Raw genomic sequence first — 17,497 nt, forward strand, 5'->3', positions numbered from 1 at the left:
TGAAAAAGTGGTTAAGTTGATATTTGTTCTGGAACACTCCTTCAGTTATAAAACCTTTATATGCCTAAAAAAACCAAACAACAACAACAAAATAAAACCCAATGTGAATATCTTGATGCAGTAATTAAATATTAAACTTCATCAAACTTGGCACAAAAAGTGAAACATTTGTATTTGATTATTTCTTTGTTACAATAATGCTTGTGGGTAAAAAATAAAATAAAAATCTTGCACTCTTGGAAAGCCTGTTTGTTTCCCCATAAATGGTGTCACAGTAGTGAGGAGTTGAGTACGTGGGTTGTGCTCATAAAAAACGTGTCAAATCTTCACTGCCAATGTCAAACAGCTTGTTCTCTGGGTTGGTGTCATTTTGTCTAAGAAACATGACGTATTGGTAATTTAACAATTAATTAATTAAACAAACAAAGGCCTCATTAGCATGTGGAAGAATCATACACAGTCACAGAACCCTGGCACCTCCTCCTTGGCACACATTCACTTGACACCAATTTTAATTTACAGCACGAAAAAGGTGATGTGTTGATATGCTCCAATGGTCCAAAAAGTTCTGTTGACCTTTCACTTTGTTTTAAAAAATTACCTTAATAATAATTCATAAATTAGATAAATTTGACTTAAAGACTAGTTGCATTTGCTCTGGTCTGTGATGCCTGTAGAACATAAAGTTAACATTATATGAGTGCATCACAAAAAATGAGAATATTGCAAATGCAAAGGGCTTTCTTGAGTGTGGAAAAGAGAAGCTGTCAAGAGCTGCAGAGGCATATGCTATTTTTCTGCTGGTTATTAGGAGTGGCCTCTGTCACATGTAAGTAGTTTTTTGATCCGCTGATCATAGCTGCTATAAACGCTCTATTGACTGCAGACAAGACCCCCAGGGGATCCCTGGACCATTTAATGTTTTAACATGTTTAATAAAGCGTTATTCATTAAGCAACATGGTATAGTAAAGACAAGCATTTCAATTGCTGTTTATTTTTCCAAGTCAGCCGAGTCTGTGTTCTGTGTCCAAATCATCTGTCTATTTTTTTCCTGGATATTTTTTCACATCAACTTGCCGATGTATCCAAATAATCAATGTGACCGTGTCACCTCCTGGTTCCAGTCCTCTCACAGAGTGACTCTCAGCCATCCTTACACTTTGTAAACAGCTGAATTATTTGGCATTCAGCACAGATCTCTGTTAGCCAACCAGTCTGCCTCTTCCCTCTTGTGTGTCCTATCACTTTAACCGGATGGCATGTTTCACTTTGCCTGACTTAATGACACTGTCTGACAAGGAGGGCAATTACACTTTTGCCATGCTGCACAAAATGCAAGGCTCATCTGAAAGGGCTTGTTGTCCACAAGCCCGTCAGGTGTGATTGCTCAGTCTCTTGCAGGGACATGAAATGAGCTGATAGTGAATGTGATGTCTGACTTTTGGTTAAAGCCACAATAACATACACTCAGGCACTTAATGTGAGATTTACAGGGCTTGGGTTTATTTTAAGCGTGGCATCGCATACAGCTCATTTAAAGTGATCAGCAATCAGGGGCAGAGTACATAGCCTTCTTGGTGTATTTGACATTTCCTGTAGTTCTTTTTCAAATATTCATTTTGGTGTCTCACTGTGGGTATATGCAGACTCCCGTATTGCCAAATAACCTCATCTGAACAACCATCTTTTACACTACGAAGTCCTATGTGGCCCCACACGCAGGAAAAGGTCAGCAAGAAATGGTGCAGGGTCAACCAAATTATAAAACCTTGCAAAGGTCAAAAGTGAAGTCCTGCTGCACATATTTCTTCTATAGACACGTCCCTAAAGACAGCTATTACTGTAGTGCGGGGGTGTTAAATACAGGCCCGGGGGCAAAAATCGGCCCAGTAAAGACTACCATCCAGCTCACTGGAAAATGCGAAGGAGGGCATAAGTTTTAGACTAAGTTTTATAAGTGTTTTTTAACGTTTTCCTACCAATAAAGACCTTCCCCATGGGCATTCATACTACATGAAAGTAATTAAGGAATAGGTAAACAATTAAATGACACAAGTGCTCCTGTTTTTTCATCTGCTATCGAACTTTCAGGGTTTTGTTTTTCAGTTTGGTCACAGTAAAAAAAGGTCATAGCTACTATAAAGAATTATTCCATAACTATTCCACTAGTTTACTGTATGAAAATAAGTGCAGGGTATTTCAGGAGTGGTGTGAGAAATCGGTGTACTCTCTCACAGAGTGTAATTCTAGGGTCACAATCAGGTCAAATCCAGCATTTGTAGCCCAAAACCCTTCTCTCTGATTGACTCCTTTAGAGTTAGGGGCATGAGTGCGTGGATGCTTGTTGTCTAGTGAGGAATTTATATCCATTTTATATTGAAATGAAAAAGACCTTCAAGAGGTCCACAAATGCATGCTATGTTCAAGTCCCAGTGGAAATTGGGACATCTGGGCTTCCACAGTATTACAGAGTTTTTTCAAATAAAATGGATGTTTCTTTCTTCTAAATAAATAGACTGCACTTCAATCTTGTGGCAAGGTTAAAGTAACTTAAATACCGTGCCTCACTGGGGCACACATTAGTTAGCATATACTTACTTCAGAGGATGTACAGTACAACCATGGTAAGCTACGCACTGACTGACTTTTCAAAGCAGAACCACATACAGCTTGTAGCAGCAGCTTATTTAAACAATGTATTAACCTTAATGGGCTACTCTGTAGTGTTTGTAATTGGTAAATCTATGTTTTTGGGTGAAGTGGTGACAAAATGATCAAATTTTTGAAGTTGAACTTAAAATGTTCAAGTGCATAAATGACTGCTAGTTATTCAGGTTTGGATGAACGCATTTGTAAAATAGTTTACCATGTGATCAAATTGCTTTGTATTTGTGTGTGGATTGGAGTATGCATTTATGATCCCTCAAATGGTCCACATAAAATCAGTGTTACATTTTATTGTACACTTGTAGATCACATCATAGATATTTTGTAACCATTTTGACAAAGATTTCTAAAACATCAACATACTGAAGAAAAACTACAAGAAGATAAAACAGAACAAAATAATTGTAATGTAATGAAATCACCACATAAACAATTATGACCTAAAATGACAGTTTCCAATTTATCATATTTAAAATGTGATTATTACTCTGTGTCTGCCTGAACTGATTTTCTTAACTGATCAGAGTAGTTTACTCCAGTGTTTTGTTTTTTTTCTTTTTTTTTTCGCACGTATTCCATGTTAAATAGATTTCACACTTAAGTGATGAGTTGATGGTCCATTCATCTACCTTATAATCTTCATATTTAACCAAGGAGCAGCTCTTACCCCTTCTTGTCCACATTTATGACTTTCAAATTGCTCATCTCTTGCTTTCTGGGAATGTATCAGTCGCAAGCTTTCACTGCAGGTGGCTGTTTATTCTGTTTTAAATCAATATGCTGAGTAAGCAAGGGAACGAGTGGGTGCACTTAAGCACGTAGACACTTCTCCGGTGATGGATCAATTTTCCTCATGTACCCCATCTATTCACCAGAGTGTGTAAAACACCTGCTCACACTCACCATGCACAAAACAAAAGGAATATCTCCAGCTTTCCATGTCCAGAAGCCATTACAACACTAACTGTGGTTAGGGTTTGTTGGTAAGTCTCACTGGAGCTGTAATACTCTTTGGTTGTTATTGCTTGTACCTATGCATGAAAATTCACATAGGGCATCAATACAAAATCCTCCACGCAATCTCCCACCAGCCCCAGCTTCAGCACCAAATTCCCACTTTTATCCTCTGCCTTCTAATTTGAGCATTTGCTCCACTGCATGTTAGCATTGAGATACATGACTACAGGGAGGAGAGTTTCATCTCGCTCTGCTCTATCTGGTGGGAATTGAGTAGGATCCAGGCAGACTTAGATTTGCCTCCGGTGTTCAGAGGAGAGGACGGTAGGTCCTCAACAACCCTGTATATGTGTGTATATGTGAGTGCGCGTCTATGTCTGTTCCCCCAGTTTATCACTCTCCTGCAGGTCTGCAGTGGGAGCAAAATTCATTTACAGTACAAGCTTCTCATTTGACTGTTGATATTTGACTCCAGGTTATGGGACAGAGTTGGAGCCTCACTGAAGCCTCACTGCATTTCGCAACATTATTCGTTTTAAACACTAAGCGGCTATTGCTCATTTGAAAATCAGGTGATAGGTTGTTTTTACACACAGTTGTGTTTAGCTGCTCTTTTGATATTAGACAAAAAACAAAGTATGTAAGGAAGTGCTGACAAACACCTTTCTCCAAGGTTAGTGTGTGAGCTTTGGACAGGGTATTCTCCATGTTAGATAAGAAGTTTATGTATTGAGAGGTTCATTAATCTTTTGCCGGTATTACTGTTGGATGTTGCCTGTTTCTTCTACTTATCAGAGTCAGGAAAATTTAATCTTATATAAGATTAAACTTTTCTCTATATTCTTTTCCCTCATGGCCTTCTATTAGCAATGATAGTTTCATTATCGCCTTTTATGCCTATCACTTGTGTCTTGCAGCCTTTTCTTTAATTTTGATAGTGGATTTACTGTTAGAGGTTGAGATAAGATATTTTCTAACACTGCAAAAGGAAATTACCAAACTGAAAAGTTCAGTGTAGCAACTAATGTATTTAATAGTACAATTTCACCAGTTTAGTACAACTTTATGAAACTCACATTTGAGTGATTATGATTTAAGCACATCATTGATACCCATGAGAAATTTTTCTTTTTATGTCAAAATTTGAATGCAAGTCTTTTACTTTTAATGGATTGGATTTGGACCTATGGTCACGAGCTGTGGGTAGTGACCGAAAGAACGAGATCGCGGATACAAACAATAGCAATGAGCTCCCTCCAAAAGGTTGCTGGCCTCTACCTTAGAGATAGGGTGAGAACTTTAGCCATCTGGGTGGGGCTTGGAGTGGAGTCGCTGCTCCACATCGAATGTAGCCAGTTGAGGTGGTTCGGGCATTTGACAAGGATGCCTTCTGGGCACCTCCTTGGTGAGGTTTTCCAGGCATGTCCCACTGGGAGGAGGCCCTGGGGCAGACCCAGGACACGCTGGAGAGATTATATCTCTCGACTGGCCTGTTCCCCAGGACAAACTGAATGAGGTGGCTGGGGAGAGGGAGGTTTGGGCTTCTCTGCTTAGGCTGCTGCTCCTGCAACCCAGCCCCGGATAAGCGGAAGAAGATGAATGAATGGATGGATATTGCTAATTTATTTCAGTAGAGTAGTTGGATTCATTAGGCACATTCTGAAGAGATATACATTTTTTTGTTTTTAACTTAATCTAACATTTTTCTGAATGTTTTCTTCTGACATTAAAGCGGCTAGTTCAAAAGATTTTTTCACATTGCTGTTACAGCACACGTGCTACATGGCTCTCAATATGTCTATACATTACCCAACAAAGGTGGATGTGCAAAAAAATGCTTCTGATGCACTCAAATCTGACAATAATTGATTATAGCACAGAGAATATCACAGGTTGTTGGGTTAATAGGTGTCATGTTTTTGCACGCTCTACCCATGCATTGCCCCAGCTTAAATAAAAGGAATTATTTTTCTAGTACTAGCAACATGTCTGAATTAAATTATCTCCCGCCTGTGTGCTAGATGTGCGAAAACCCCAAGCTGATTCTGACGACATTGTCAGGAGTTCATGTGTGAAAATGTCTTTTATAAAGGAGAGGTGGAAACCTCCTGACCTGCTCAGGTTGTTGTCACACTGCATACATAGACAATCAAAGCAGGATGAGTGCAGAAAATAAGTAAAGCCAAGGCCAGAACAGATAGTTTGTACAAAAAAGGTGAAAGAATGACAGGCAATCCCCATAAGGGAGATTTTTTTCACTGTTGCAGGAACTACCAGTGACAAAATGCAGACAAGTGCTGGAGTGGTCATAATCACTTTAAAGAAATCCCTCCTGGGTTTTTGTTTTTCCCCAGCAATTCAGCTATGCCCTGTGGGAAAAATAAAAATAAAACAAAACAGCAAAGATAAAAAATCAGCACCCTTGATACCATCATAGCTATGTTATCTGTTTATCCATATACTCACTGTTCCTAATCTTCATCTTGGTTTCAGGTTTCAGGGATAGCTCAGTAGGTAGAGTGGTGGCCCCATGATCGTAAGGTCAGGGTTTCGATTCCCCTGAACAGCTACCCTGAGGTACTTCCACATCTCGGCCACATCGTTAAACCAGATGTATCTGGTGATCTTCAAATTCTAGTTACAAATGAAAATAACTGTGCCTTATCAATTCCAACTTTGGAACTAGTTACCATTTCCTATTAGGTCTGCTCTTCATTTTCAAATTATATCTTAAGAGACATTTAATCTTTTATCTTAATAATTAGGAAGAAATGGCTGAATAATTATTTTATGCTTACTGTTCATATTGCCAGGTTGTCTACTTTACATTTGGCTGCTGAGTGTCTTTCAATAGCAGTAAAGTGCTAAGATTCTGTATTTTGAAATATGCTCTATAAATAAACTTGATTAGATCAGCTTAGCAACTGATTCTAGCCTTTATAGTCCTGCTTTGTAGGTATTTTCAGCACATCTACAACCAATCGGCTTCCCTTTTACTACCAAAATAAATTACTGAAGACTGTGTGAGGCACAGAGACACTATCATTTTGACTTGAATAATTTAACAGGTGAGAGACTAATAAAAAGTTTAGGAATCAAATGCAAAGGGCATAATATACCCTGTGACAGGAAAATGGAAGTGATGTGATATGTATTTGTTGAAAACGTGTCATGTGTTATGCCTTTAAAACTGATATTCTGAGGTAGACGCTGCTGGAGATAACAAAAAGCTTGTGTGTAAGGACTGTCTAAGGTCGCCTTGACTTTTTGCTATTTCAAGGTCACTTCATGTATGGAGACGTCTGTCAATGATTGGTGTTACTGTATAGATCTGAAATCATTTCTGACACCATTGATAGCAATTTTTTTTCCTATTCTATATTGTCCTCACAGCAACCTTGTGAACGGATGCTATTAAAATGTTGCCGTTTCAACAGTATGTCTAATAATGGCTTCTCGGCTCTAAGCAACACCCTTCACACCGACTTTGACATTGAAGTTGGAAAAGTGGGATCACTCTTGCACTGATGATATTTTTTTGAAAAGAGTAAGCCATCTCTACACAAGGTCCTTAAAGGAGTCAAAACCTTGCTCCTGCTGTAACCTCCTTAGAAGCATTTCAGCTTTCTTCACATTTTATTCAGAAGCATTCAGACGTAAAGGAAAGCACAGAGGCTGTTATGGACCTCACTGCTATGGACCTCACTGTCATCTGTAAGTATATAACCGTTTTCATGCAATTTTTGCATTCATAGGCTTCCTCAAGGTGCTCCATCACATCAAGTGAGGTCCTTACCTTGAAAAGATAGATTACGCCTTGCCTTGTGGGAGGCAGGTAGGCATATGGAAGATGCTGATGATGTACAATATATCTCCCTTTTGAATGGTGTTTTATTTTTGCTACAGGACTGAAAGGAAAGGACTGAAAACAAACAGGGCTCATCCTTTTCCTGAGGTTTGTTAGGTGTGGATATAAGTGTCTTCACACCCTTGAAATAAACTTGTTTTTTTTGTTCCTGTTCCTTTTCTTTTTTGCAAAGATGAGAACACTGATGCAACTCTGTTTGTTTATTATAAGGCACATACTAGAAAAATTGAGAAACAGCTAGCACGACTCTGCCCAAAGAAAATACAATTCATCAGCTCCCAGCCAGCACTTCTGAAGCTCAATAACTAACTAGCTGTGTCACATTTGTCTACTTCATACAAAAAAAGAGGATAAAATGAAGTGACTTATCTTTTCTGTTTCGTGACTAGGTGATTCTGCCTGCAAGAATTTTTTGTTGCTCTTTCTGAGACAAAAAAAAATGGCTGCTGGGTGTAGTATCTTCTTTAAGTAATGTTTGCCTTCATATCTAAGTCTGCCTTTGGTACATTTAGTACCATTTTGGTATATTTAGTCAAGCATAGTGAGTATTAACTAAATTTATTTACACTAATAATAGTTAAGGAGGCACTGTAACAAATTTCCCTGTTAAAGTACTATTAAATTTACCAGATCTGAGATATTGCGTTATCAGTGTTGGGAAGGTTACTTTTAAAATGTATTCCGTTACAGAATACAGAATACATGCCCCAAAATGTATTCTGTAACGTATTCCGTTACGTTACTCAATGAGAGTAACGTATTCTGAATACTTTGGATTACTTAATATATTATCGTGCTTTTTACAACAACGTGAATGTACTATTGCTGTGTGATTTATTACTATTACTGAAGGTCCGCGACTCCGAACTGTAGTAAAGGGACCTCTGACTAATACGGCGGGGTCCCTGTCGGCTCATAGCCGAAAAATAGCTTTACTTTGTTGTGTGGGTCAACTTTTCTTGTGAGAGACAGAGAGAGGCGTTGAAAGGCTGCTCCAACGGAACTTATTGTTTCGGAGGAAAACACGAACACGGTGTACAGTCGAGTCTTAATAGCTTACTTACAACTGGGCTCGTCAGGCACTCTTCTTGGCTGCAGTGGTTATTATTATATTTACATGCTTCCAGCTCCCGTTTTTCCTCGACGACAACTCGTACCTTTCCACTCTCCTTTTTCTCCCTCCTCGCGCTCACAGACACATAACGTGTATGGCAGTCCATTCTCCCTGCAGCACGGACTACTACTACACTGGCCATGATGCTACATTCTTTAGAGCTATGCTTGTAGCATTCTGCCTGTTAGCTTAGCACAACAACGAAAAGGCGCTCTCTCACCCAGGAAACACACAGTCGCAGAAAGAGAGAGAGAGCGTCGCCCTGTAACCATGGCAACCGTAACGCTGCCGCCTGGAACAACAGAACGTAGCTGTCAAACAAAACCCAAACAGTCCTGACCCGCGACAAAATGAAACAGGAAAGTACCGCAGTGTAATCCATTTATTTCAACAAAGTAACTGTATTCTGAATACCACCTTTTTAAACGGTAACTGTAACGGAATACAGTTACTCATATTTTGTATTCTAAATACGTAACGGCGGTACATGTATTCCGTTACTCCCCAACACTGTGCGTTATAGTTTCCAAGTGCTGTCTTCAGTAAATCTTAGTGTATAGTGTAGTGTGCATAATATAGGCTTTATAGTATGGTACCAGCTCTTTTGTTGGCACTGTACTGCTGTTTCTATAAACTGTTTTTTAAAGTGAAAAACTATTTCTTTGAAAGGCGCATTAGTCCTCCTCACTCATGCACCCACAGCTTCACCAATTATCATCTTTGAGGAAGATGATAATTGGTTAGGAAGAATATCTTAAATGATTGTGGTCAGGACTCACCAAATTGTCTGGTGAAATCAAACTGTAAACAATCAACACAGATGATTGTGGCTTTTTGAAAAGTGAAAGTAAAGTTTTGACAAGCAAACCTAAAGAGAACTCAGGCTTTAAGAAAACCACTTAACAGTGAAGCTAATCTGCAAAACAGGGCTTTGTAAGGGAGGATAAAGATGGGACTCTGGAAGTATGAAAACAGATCTGATGAATCCAGATTTATCCTCTTTCAGAGTGCTAGGTGTTTTAGTGTTAGGTTTTCTGTATTTTGTAGTTTTCTTTTATTTCTACACTGAAGCACTGTTGAAAATGGCACAGGAAGGAGGAGCTCATGATTGATGCACTCATCGTGTGTCTGTTATACAAGCCTATGGAGCCAGTGTTACAATCTGGGGTTGCTTCAGCTGGTCAGGTTTAGTTTTGGCAACATCATGTGTGCAAAAAAAAAATCAGGTCAGCTGACTGCCCGAATGTGCTGAATGACCAGGTTTTTCCATCAGTAGATCTTTTTTCTACCGTGATGGCACAGACATATTCCAAAATGACAGAGCCAAGATTCATCTGGCTCAAATTGTGAAAGAGTGGTTCAGGGAGAACGAGTCATCATTTTCACACATGGTTTGGCCACAACAGAGTCCAGACATTAACCCCATTGAGAATCTTTGGGACACGCTGGAGAAAAGTCCAACTTTCTCATTGTGAATGCAAGATGTTGTCAAAAAATGTATTGTGGCTCTGGAGAGAAGTTTTTGGCTAGATAGTGTAGCCAATGCAGGGACACCTAGTACAGCAGGATTTTGACTTAACTGAAAAGAGTACAATATAACAAGGCATGGTATCCGGCTATTTACATTGCTCTTAAAAGGAACAGCACTTTAATATCAAAATATAGAAAGAAGAAAGTGTACTTTATTGATCCCCGTGGGGAAATTCCTCTCTGCATTTAACCCATTCACTCAGTGAAGCAGTGGGCAGGTATTGGGCACCCAGGGAGCAGTGTGTAGGAACGGTACCTTGCTCAGGAGTACCTCGGGGTAGCTTTTCAGGGAATTGAACCCCCGACCTTCCGATCATGGTGCCACCACTCTACCTGCTGAGCTATCCCTTCCCCCCCTCCAATATTTCTAACAGTGTGTGGCTGTTTTTCTTCAAGGCCTCTGGTTTAAAAATAGCTGATTTTTGTTGTTGTTATTGTGGAGTTTTCTATGTCATGTTGTGCGTTTCCGCTACCTTGGTCAAGTGTCTTTTGTAATTAGGCTTCCAGGTAAAATGGGGTAAAACATAAAACAAGTAATACAATGGCACACAGCTGCACAGAAACACATGTTTGCTTGGCAATAGAAAAAATTGAGGTGTTGTTCTCACCAAATTCAAGATGAGCTTGAGAGTTCAAACAAACTGATCCAATCGCGAAATAAGAAGTGAGTGGTGCAGCGGCCCTGAGAAGAAGGCTGAAGCTGAAAACACAGGCAGACATGGCACAGGCAAACAAAGAAAACATCCACACCTCTGCCAACACAGAGGCTTTAAAAAATGCTTCAGTGTAGTTGAAAAACCCCTACAAAACACATAAAACAGAATCACACAGAAAAACAGTGTGGTTAGTAGAAACTGTTTGGAATAATAGGATTCAAATATTTAAATCAACACCTTTTCAGATAGTTGACTTCACGTGTCACTTCAGTCTGAGGTGTTTCTGTATTTGCTTGGATTTTCTCACTTTGTGGCATTTTTCCTAATTGCCGTCTCTGCACTGTCAGATTAATGACTTGCTTGTACTGTTTTGTGTATTTGCAGTGTGTTAGCCAGTCAAAACAACACTGAAGATACTAACTAATTGTGTGCGATGCAACAAGCCAGGGATATTGGGGCAAACACATGTTCAATTGGAATTCATAAGTGAGCACTAATCAAATGCAGCCCCAGTAACTGAGGAGCACAGATTAAAAATGAATGCGTTTGATTAAGACCATCATGCAGCTTTGTCTCAGCGGTGTGCCATTTTAAAAATGAGCACAATGCTGTGGGGCTGATATTTTAAGCCTTGGGTTGTCATAGTTCTTAGAATTGAAAATGCAGGCGAAGTGGGCTACATAACCAAAAATAAACCTTTAATCAGACAGTAAACAATAGTCCAAAAACAACAGTCAAAGAGAAATACACAAATTGTCATAAGGAGCATAAGCGGGTAAGTTACATAGATGCTAAGATGAAGAGTGAGGGGAAGGTCAGGACTATTTACAGGAAAAAAACAAAACAGAAATTCAGACTTTGATAAATGAAATAAAGATACCAAACTCAAAACATGGTCAAACACGGGGACTGTGACATGGGCAGAGAGTTATTTTAATCGGGAATCTTGTCACTTGCTTTCTTTCTGTCTCTTTTGCTTTCGTTGCCATGGCAAATAGTGGTAATACTCGAGTCCTTCAGATGCCCAAAATAAGTGGATCCCACATGCTGATACTGAGAGGTTTTAATAAAAATGAAGACGATGCTCAGAACATTTGACTGCAGAAAATATAAATAAAATAAATAATTAGCAAAACCAATATTAAGCAAACCTTAATTTAACCTATTCAGCTCAGCTGCCAGAAGAACAATATTAAAAACCCTTCTTGTCTCATCTCAGTCTTGGTCAGTGCTGTATCATATTTAGATTTAGATTTATTGAGGTCCTCACCTTTTTTCCCATTTATGTGAGCTTCTTTTTTCCTGTTTTTACTGCTGTAACAGTCATTTTTAATTTTCAGGATAAATGAAGTATATGTAATGTATATGATAAGAATTTTCCGGAACCCACCTGAGGGATTAATAAAATTTCATCTAATCTAATCTAATCTAATCTAATCTAATCTAATCTAAGATGAACTAAGCTAATCTAATCTAAGAAATGTTCACTTGCAGTAACAAAGAAATGTGTGATAAGCTCTGCGGACCTGTGTAACATGTTTTTCATTTTAATAAGTCATCAGTACATATTTGCTTGTTTAGTTGAGCTGTTCAAGATCTTCTCCAGATGTTAGCAGTCTAAACACAGTCTACACTTTAGACTGTGTTTAGACTGTCTAAACAGTCTAAAGTGTACAGTGCAACTGGCCTATAACATATCATCCTGTCTGAATGTATCCAGCAACTAAAGCGAGATAAGCAAACTACTTAAGAGACTAGTGAACAACTAGCAATCAAGCCAAAAATCTAGTAGTTAAATATTTACTCAGTAAGTCAAAATTGAACTAAAACAAAAGTTAACTTTCCTTCATCCAATGACAACAACAAACAAATGCTATGTGGCTTTGGTTCTAATGAGAACATTGTAGGTTATTGCATCATGATAAACTTATGACCCTTTACCTCCCTAAATGCTGTCTGTCCACCCACATTGACATGGTGCTCCTTTCACTGTTATTAGCTTTGATTGAGCTTGAGGCATTTTCTCCTTTTTATTAATGGAGGGGAAAAAAGGAAGGAAAATGGATGTGATTAAAGCCCATTGACTGAGATGTCTTCACAAGGCACTAAGGAGAGCTCTGAGTGCTTGCAGAGGCCTCATTTGGAGTGGAGAGGAAGGGATAATGGATTCTGTCTTGCCATTTCTGCCTTCTTTATGGTTCGTGACAGAGCTGGGATGTCATCAGTTTGATTGCCCTGTCGACGGTCAGTTGTAACACACTCCTCCATTCTGACTTCTTGTTGCAGCTATAGGAGCCTTTTGGTGCTACATATTTGCTGTAAGCATGAGCTAGTAAATCGGTAACAAAGATGCACCATGCTTTCAGAGATATATAAGCTAAAAGAGAAATTTGCCAAATGATGACATGATACCTTGGTTTCCATAAGCTTTATTACGACTGAGTGCAAAATGACTTCTGATTAGAAAATCCTCAACAACATACTGTCTATGCATAATAATATTCTTTGTCTCGCACCCCCCACTTTTGCACCCACTGTTTTTGCACTTGACAGGAAATTGTTTAGCCTCTCTGTTGGCCTTTCGATAATTTTGTGTGCAGCTATGTCAGGGCTATTGAAAAAAGCAATTTGCTTCTTTCTGTGTTCTTCCACATGCAGAGTAGATAAACACATTAAAAAAAATGCATGAAAATTACCACATGAACACAGCTTTGTGCGTGCATTTGGGATCCTTTCTCTCTTGCACTTTGCCTCGGTTAGTGAGTGAGGTTGTTATTTACAACTGGTCCCAAAAGATTATTTCTGGTGTGTAGGAAGTGTGAAGATGAAAAGCAGCACGATGTCTCTCATGAACCAACTGCCTGGCAGGCAGCACGCTGTGCTAGAGATGCCATGTCCCATGGAACACAACATCTGTTTCCATTAGGTCTGATTATAGCAACATCCCGCCTCAGAATACATCAACCAGGCTCTGGCATTAGAGGCGTCGCATGCTGATGACTTCACTTCCCATCTGCCACAGTTTGAATAATGGCAAAAGAATATGTCTAAGTCATCGGAGAGTGAAATGCAGTTGCATAATCTCTCACAGTGGAAGCACATCAAGCTGCAGTGCTTAATCTAAGATTTTTTGAGGATTGTGACACAGCAATACAAGCAATTTTGAGTTTTTTGTTTGAGGAGGTTACAGTTTTACACAACATAGCAGCGAATTTAGGAGCTCAGCGATGCAATCTTCCCCAAAAATATAATATTTCTACAAGCTACGTCATGTGTCATGAGTAGAAGAAATGTTCACTGAATCCCTCACATAAAATAATTCTGCAACCCAGCTGGGCACAGCATGAATGCCAAGCCCTGGATTTCATTGTGCTCATGACATTTTAAAAATAAGCATTTAAAAGGCTAAATTATGGCATTTTTTGTTAGCCTTGGGACCATAAATTTTAAGTCTGATGAAAAATCACAAACACTGTTATTTTCACTAACAACAGCTAGATTCCACACACCTTAGATATTTAGCTTATTACCTACTTGTAGCATTATTTTCAAACCCAGCATTATTTGACAACCATATGCATGGTCCATCCATGGTGTGTTTATTACCCCACAGGAAACAGGGTAACATTAACAGCTCTGCCATGCTCCTTACTGCATTTACAAATGTTTGCATCCTAGCAACTCCAGACGGCGTTTCCCAAGATAGCATTACACTCTCAGAGTCATTATCGTTCTCATTCTAAAAACATTTTCAATTAATGGGTTACAGAGAATTCCACTTTATTTCAGCCTGCTGTTTTCCCCTTAACGTGGCCACTGTGGCTCTGTTGATAATGTCATTGTCATTCTCCACTATTGTTGTAGAGATGCAGGAACCATTATAAATGTCTGGCTTAGTCTGCACTAGGGATCTCCATCAAGGACACCTAGAGTGCTGAAATAAACCAGAATTATAACATGTTGTGTGAAAATAGAAATGTGTGTCTGAGAGTCAAACATGATTCACTCTAACATCAATAAAGAGAACCACGGTTTAGTAGAAGGTCAGTATGTCACTCTAAAATTCTCAGACAAAATCTCTATATATGCATATATATTTTTTGTAGGACAAAACAAACACTGTCCAGTTATAAAACTCCAATGCAAGGACACCAATTTTCACCACCAGACCCGAGACAGCTGCAGGCTTGAGAGTATGACCAGTGTGGCATTACAAACCTTGGCTTGAGGTTGTCTCGGGAGGTCTGTTTGACTGAGGCAGTGTTTAATGATGCTGCCGTGTAATGATGGTTGGCATGAAATTATGCTATTTATATGCAGCGGAAGTATCTACTTTGTGTTTATGGCATAAAATATCAGAGATGCTATTTACATCTAGAATACAAACTGTCCTCCATTAAAAAACAAGTCCATAAATCAATTATTGTGCCAGCAGTTTATTACATTTCATTGTGAACACGCCCTCTAGTGGCCTTAGTATTTATAACATTAACGTGATAAGCAAAGACGGCTGTTCGGGGAATTTGTTTTAAAGCCTCGCCGTTTATAAAAGGAGGAGGTTGGGATTGATGGATGGGTGTCACAACTGTGGATTCAACACTAGAGACCACTGTTTGCATTACTCTTTCTGAACAGCATATACCATGGATTACCTTACCTATGATGCCCTCTATTTGAACCAAAACCCTGACATATTTAATTTCTTTTCGTTTTACTCTTTGTTCAAGGAAAATAACACAACACTATAAGTGACTGATTGGGTTCAAAGGTTAGAAGCAATCATAATTTGTTACAAAGAGCATGCAAGCTGACTTAATAGATAAAACCTGAGCCAGGCAGCTTATCTCAGCTCCCTGTGAACCTAATGGCAGACACCTTATTGTAAAGGCTTTCTACAACCATTAGTCCACCAGTGTCTGGAACTAGCATCTTCCTTAATGTGCTCTTCCCACCGTATTGGGAGTGCCAGCATTGTGATCGTCTTGATGGATCTGGACGAGATAAGCAGATCTGGTCTCAGTGTGGTGCTAATGATGTCCTGTGGGTAGATGGTTTCCTGCCTGGTGTTTGCTCTTATGACCCTCTGTAGCCATGTACAAGCTGCACCTGGTTATTAGATGCCTAATCTTTCCTTTAGGTGAGTGAGAATAATTTGTAGCCTGAAGGAACAGCAAAAAAATAAAAAATAAAGAAGAAAAGCTAGATAGATAGAGTACTTCAAGCTATCTTGTAGGACATTGTATCGTATGAAACAACAACTGAATAGAGCAGTTGCACTGTCTGTATTCATCAACACCATAAAGCAAGAATAGTCAGTCTGCCAGTGAAAACTTCAAGCACAGAATTAAAAAGTTACTTTGAAAAGTGGTTAATAGTGTGGGAGGAATGGGTCAAGGCCTGCCTCTCTTCAAAAGAGGAGAAAACACTTCCATGACACACAGACAGTATTTGTGGAGCCGTTAATGACAAAGAATGAAAAGCATTACTTTCTGGCGAAATTACAGCACAATGACGTCAAGTCAGCTGGTGTTGATTCTTCAAGTCAAAGTTCTTATAAGAGAGGAGAAAAACTGCTGTTGAGCAGTAAAGCTTCATCTTGTCACTTATGAAAAATAAAGCCTCCTCATAATAACAAATTCACAAACATTTAGGGGGTTGAAATAAAATCTGTAAATGTGGTTAAAGAAAACAAAGAAATCTTTGGATTTGCAGCCTTTTAATGCTTGCTGTATATTTTTTGTATATACTAAAGAGTAACAGCACACATCAGGAAACAACTTCTAGTACATTATTATTATAATGTTATTATATTATGGTTGTTGCTTTCTCAACTAAAGATTTATTTTTACCTATACAAGGATACAAGTGAGGTGACCATCTTCTTGTTGCTGATTGTTTTGTGTGAAATATCTTGATTTGGGGATCAAGGATCAACGATATCCTTCTTATTCAGTTTTTGACTGTTTGTCCTACATGTTGGTGTAGAGTTTCTGTGTACAGATAGATGCCACTAGGATCAGCCAAGACAGGGCGAGTCTTAATCTTGTATAGGTGAGGAAGGTCAGTCAGGGTCATACCTGCAATTTGGCCGCAAGCTGTAACTACACCTTGATCCTTGAAGTCGCTTCTTGTTTCTTTTTTAGCTTCAGTGACCTGTACCAGCTGACAAAACTAAATGTAACAACAGATTCAATAAAGGAATAAAAGATTTGCATAAAAGTGCTGCTGACATGAAACACACAAAGTTTGCATTTAAAGTATATTCATTGCTGGGCTTTTCTACAGACAATATCCACCTGAAGCTCAATTACAGTGCAGTGGTATGTATACTGTGCACAGACTCAGCAGCCATATCCTTTGTTATCTCTCATTTGGCGTACACATTCATGTTGCCCTCAGGGTGAATTGCAATAACTCTGGTTGTTTTAAAATGCTCAGTTTTGTAAACAGTAATATGAAAAAATGGAACAAAAATGATAAAATAATTTCCACAAACAGCTCCATTTAAATTGTACTAAATTAAAGTTATACATTGCTGTTATAGCCACTTTATGTGACAGATGGGTGATGACTAGGCACTTAAGTGTTTTACTGTTGATTCACTTGACTGGACCGCTGGACCAAGTTTGTTGCGTTTGTGCCTTGCTATTTATTTGTGCTGTTATTTACAGTAACAGCCAAAGTCTAGGCTCGGGCCTTTATG

The sequence above is a fragment of the Diplotaxodon limnothrissa genome, linkage group LG12 (assembly GCF_057381915.1).
Source record: "Diplotaxodon limnothrissa isolate DT_005_m linkage group LG12, D_limnothrissa_male_GT1.1, whole genome shotgun sequence".
Lineage (NCBI taxonomy): Eukaryota > Metazoa > Chordata > Actinopteri > Cichliformes > Cichlidae > Diplotaxodon > Diplotaxodon limnothrissa.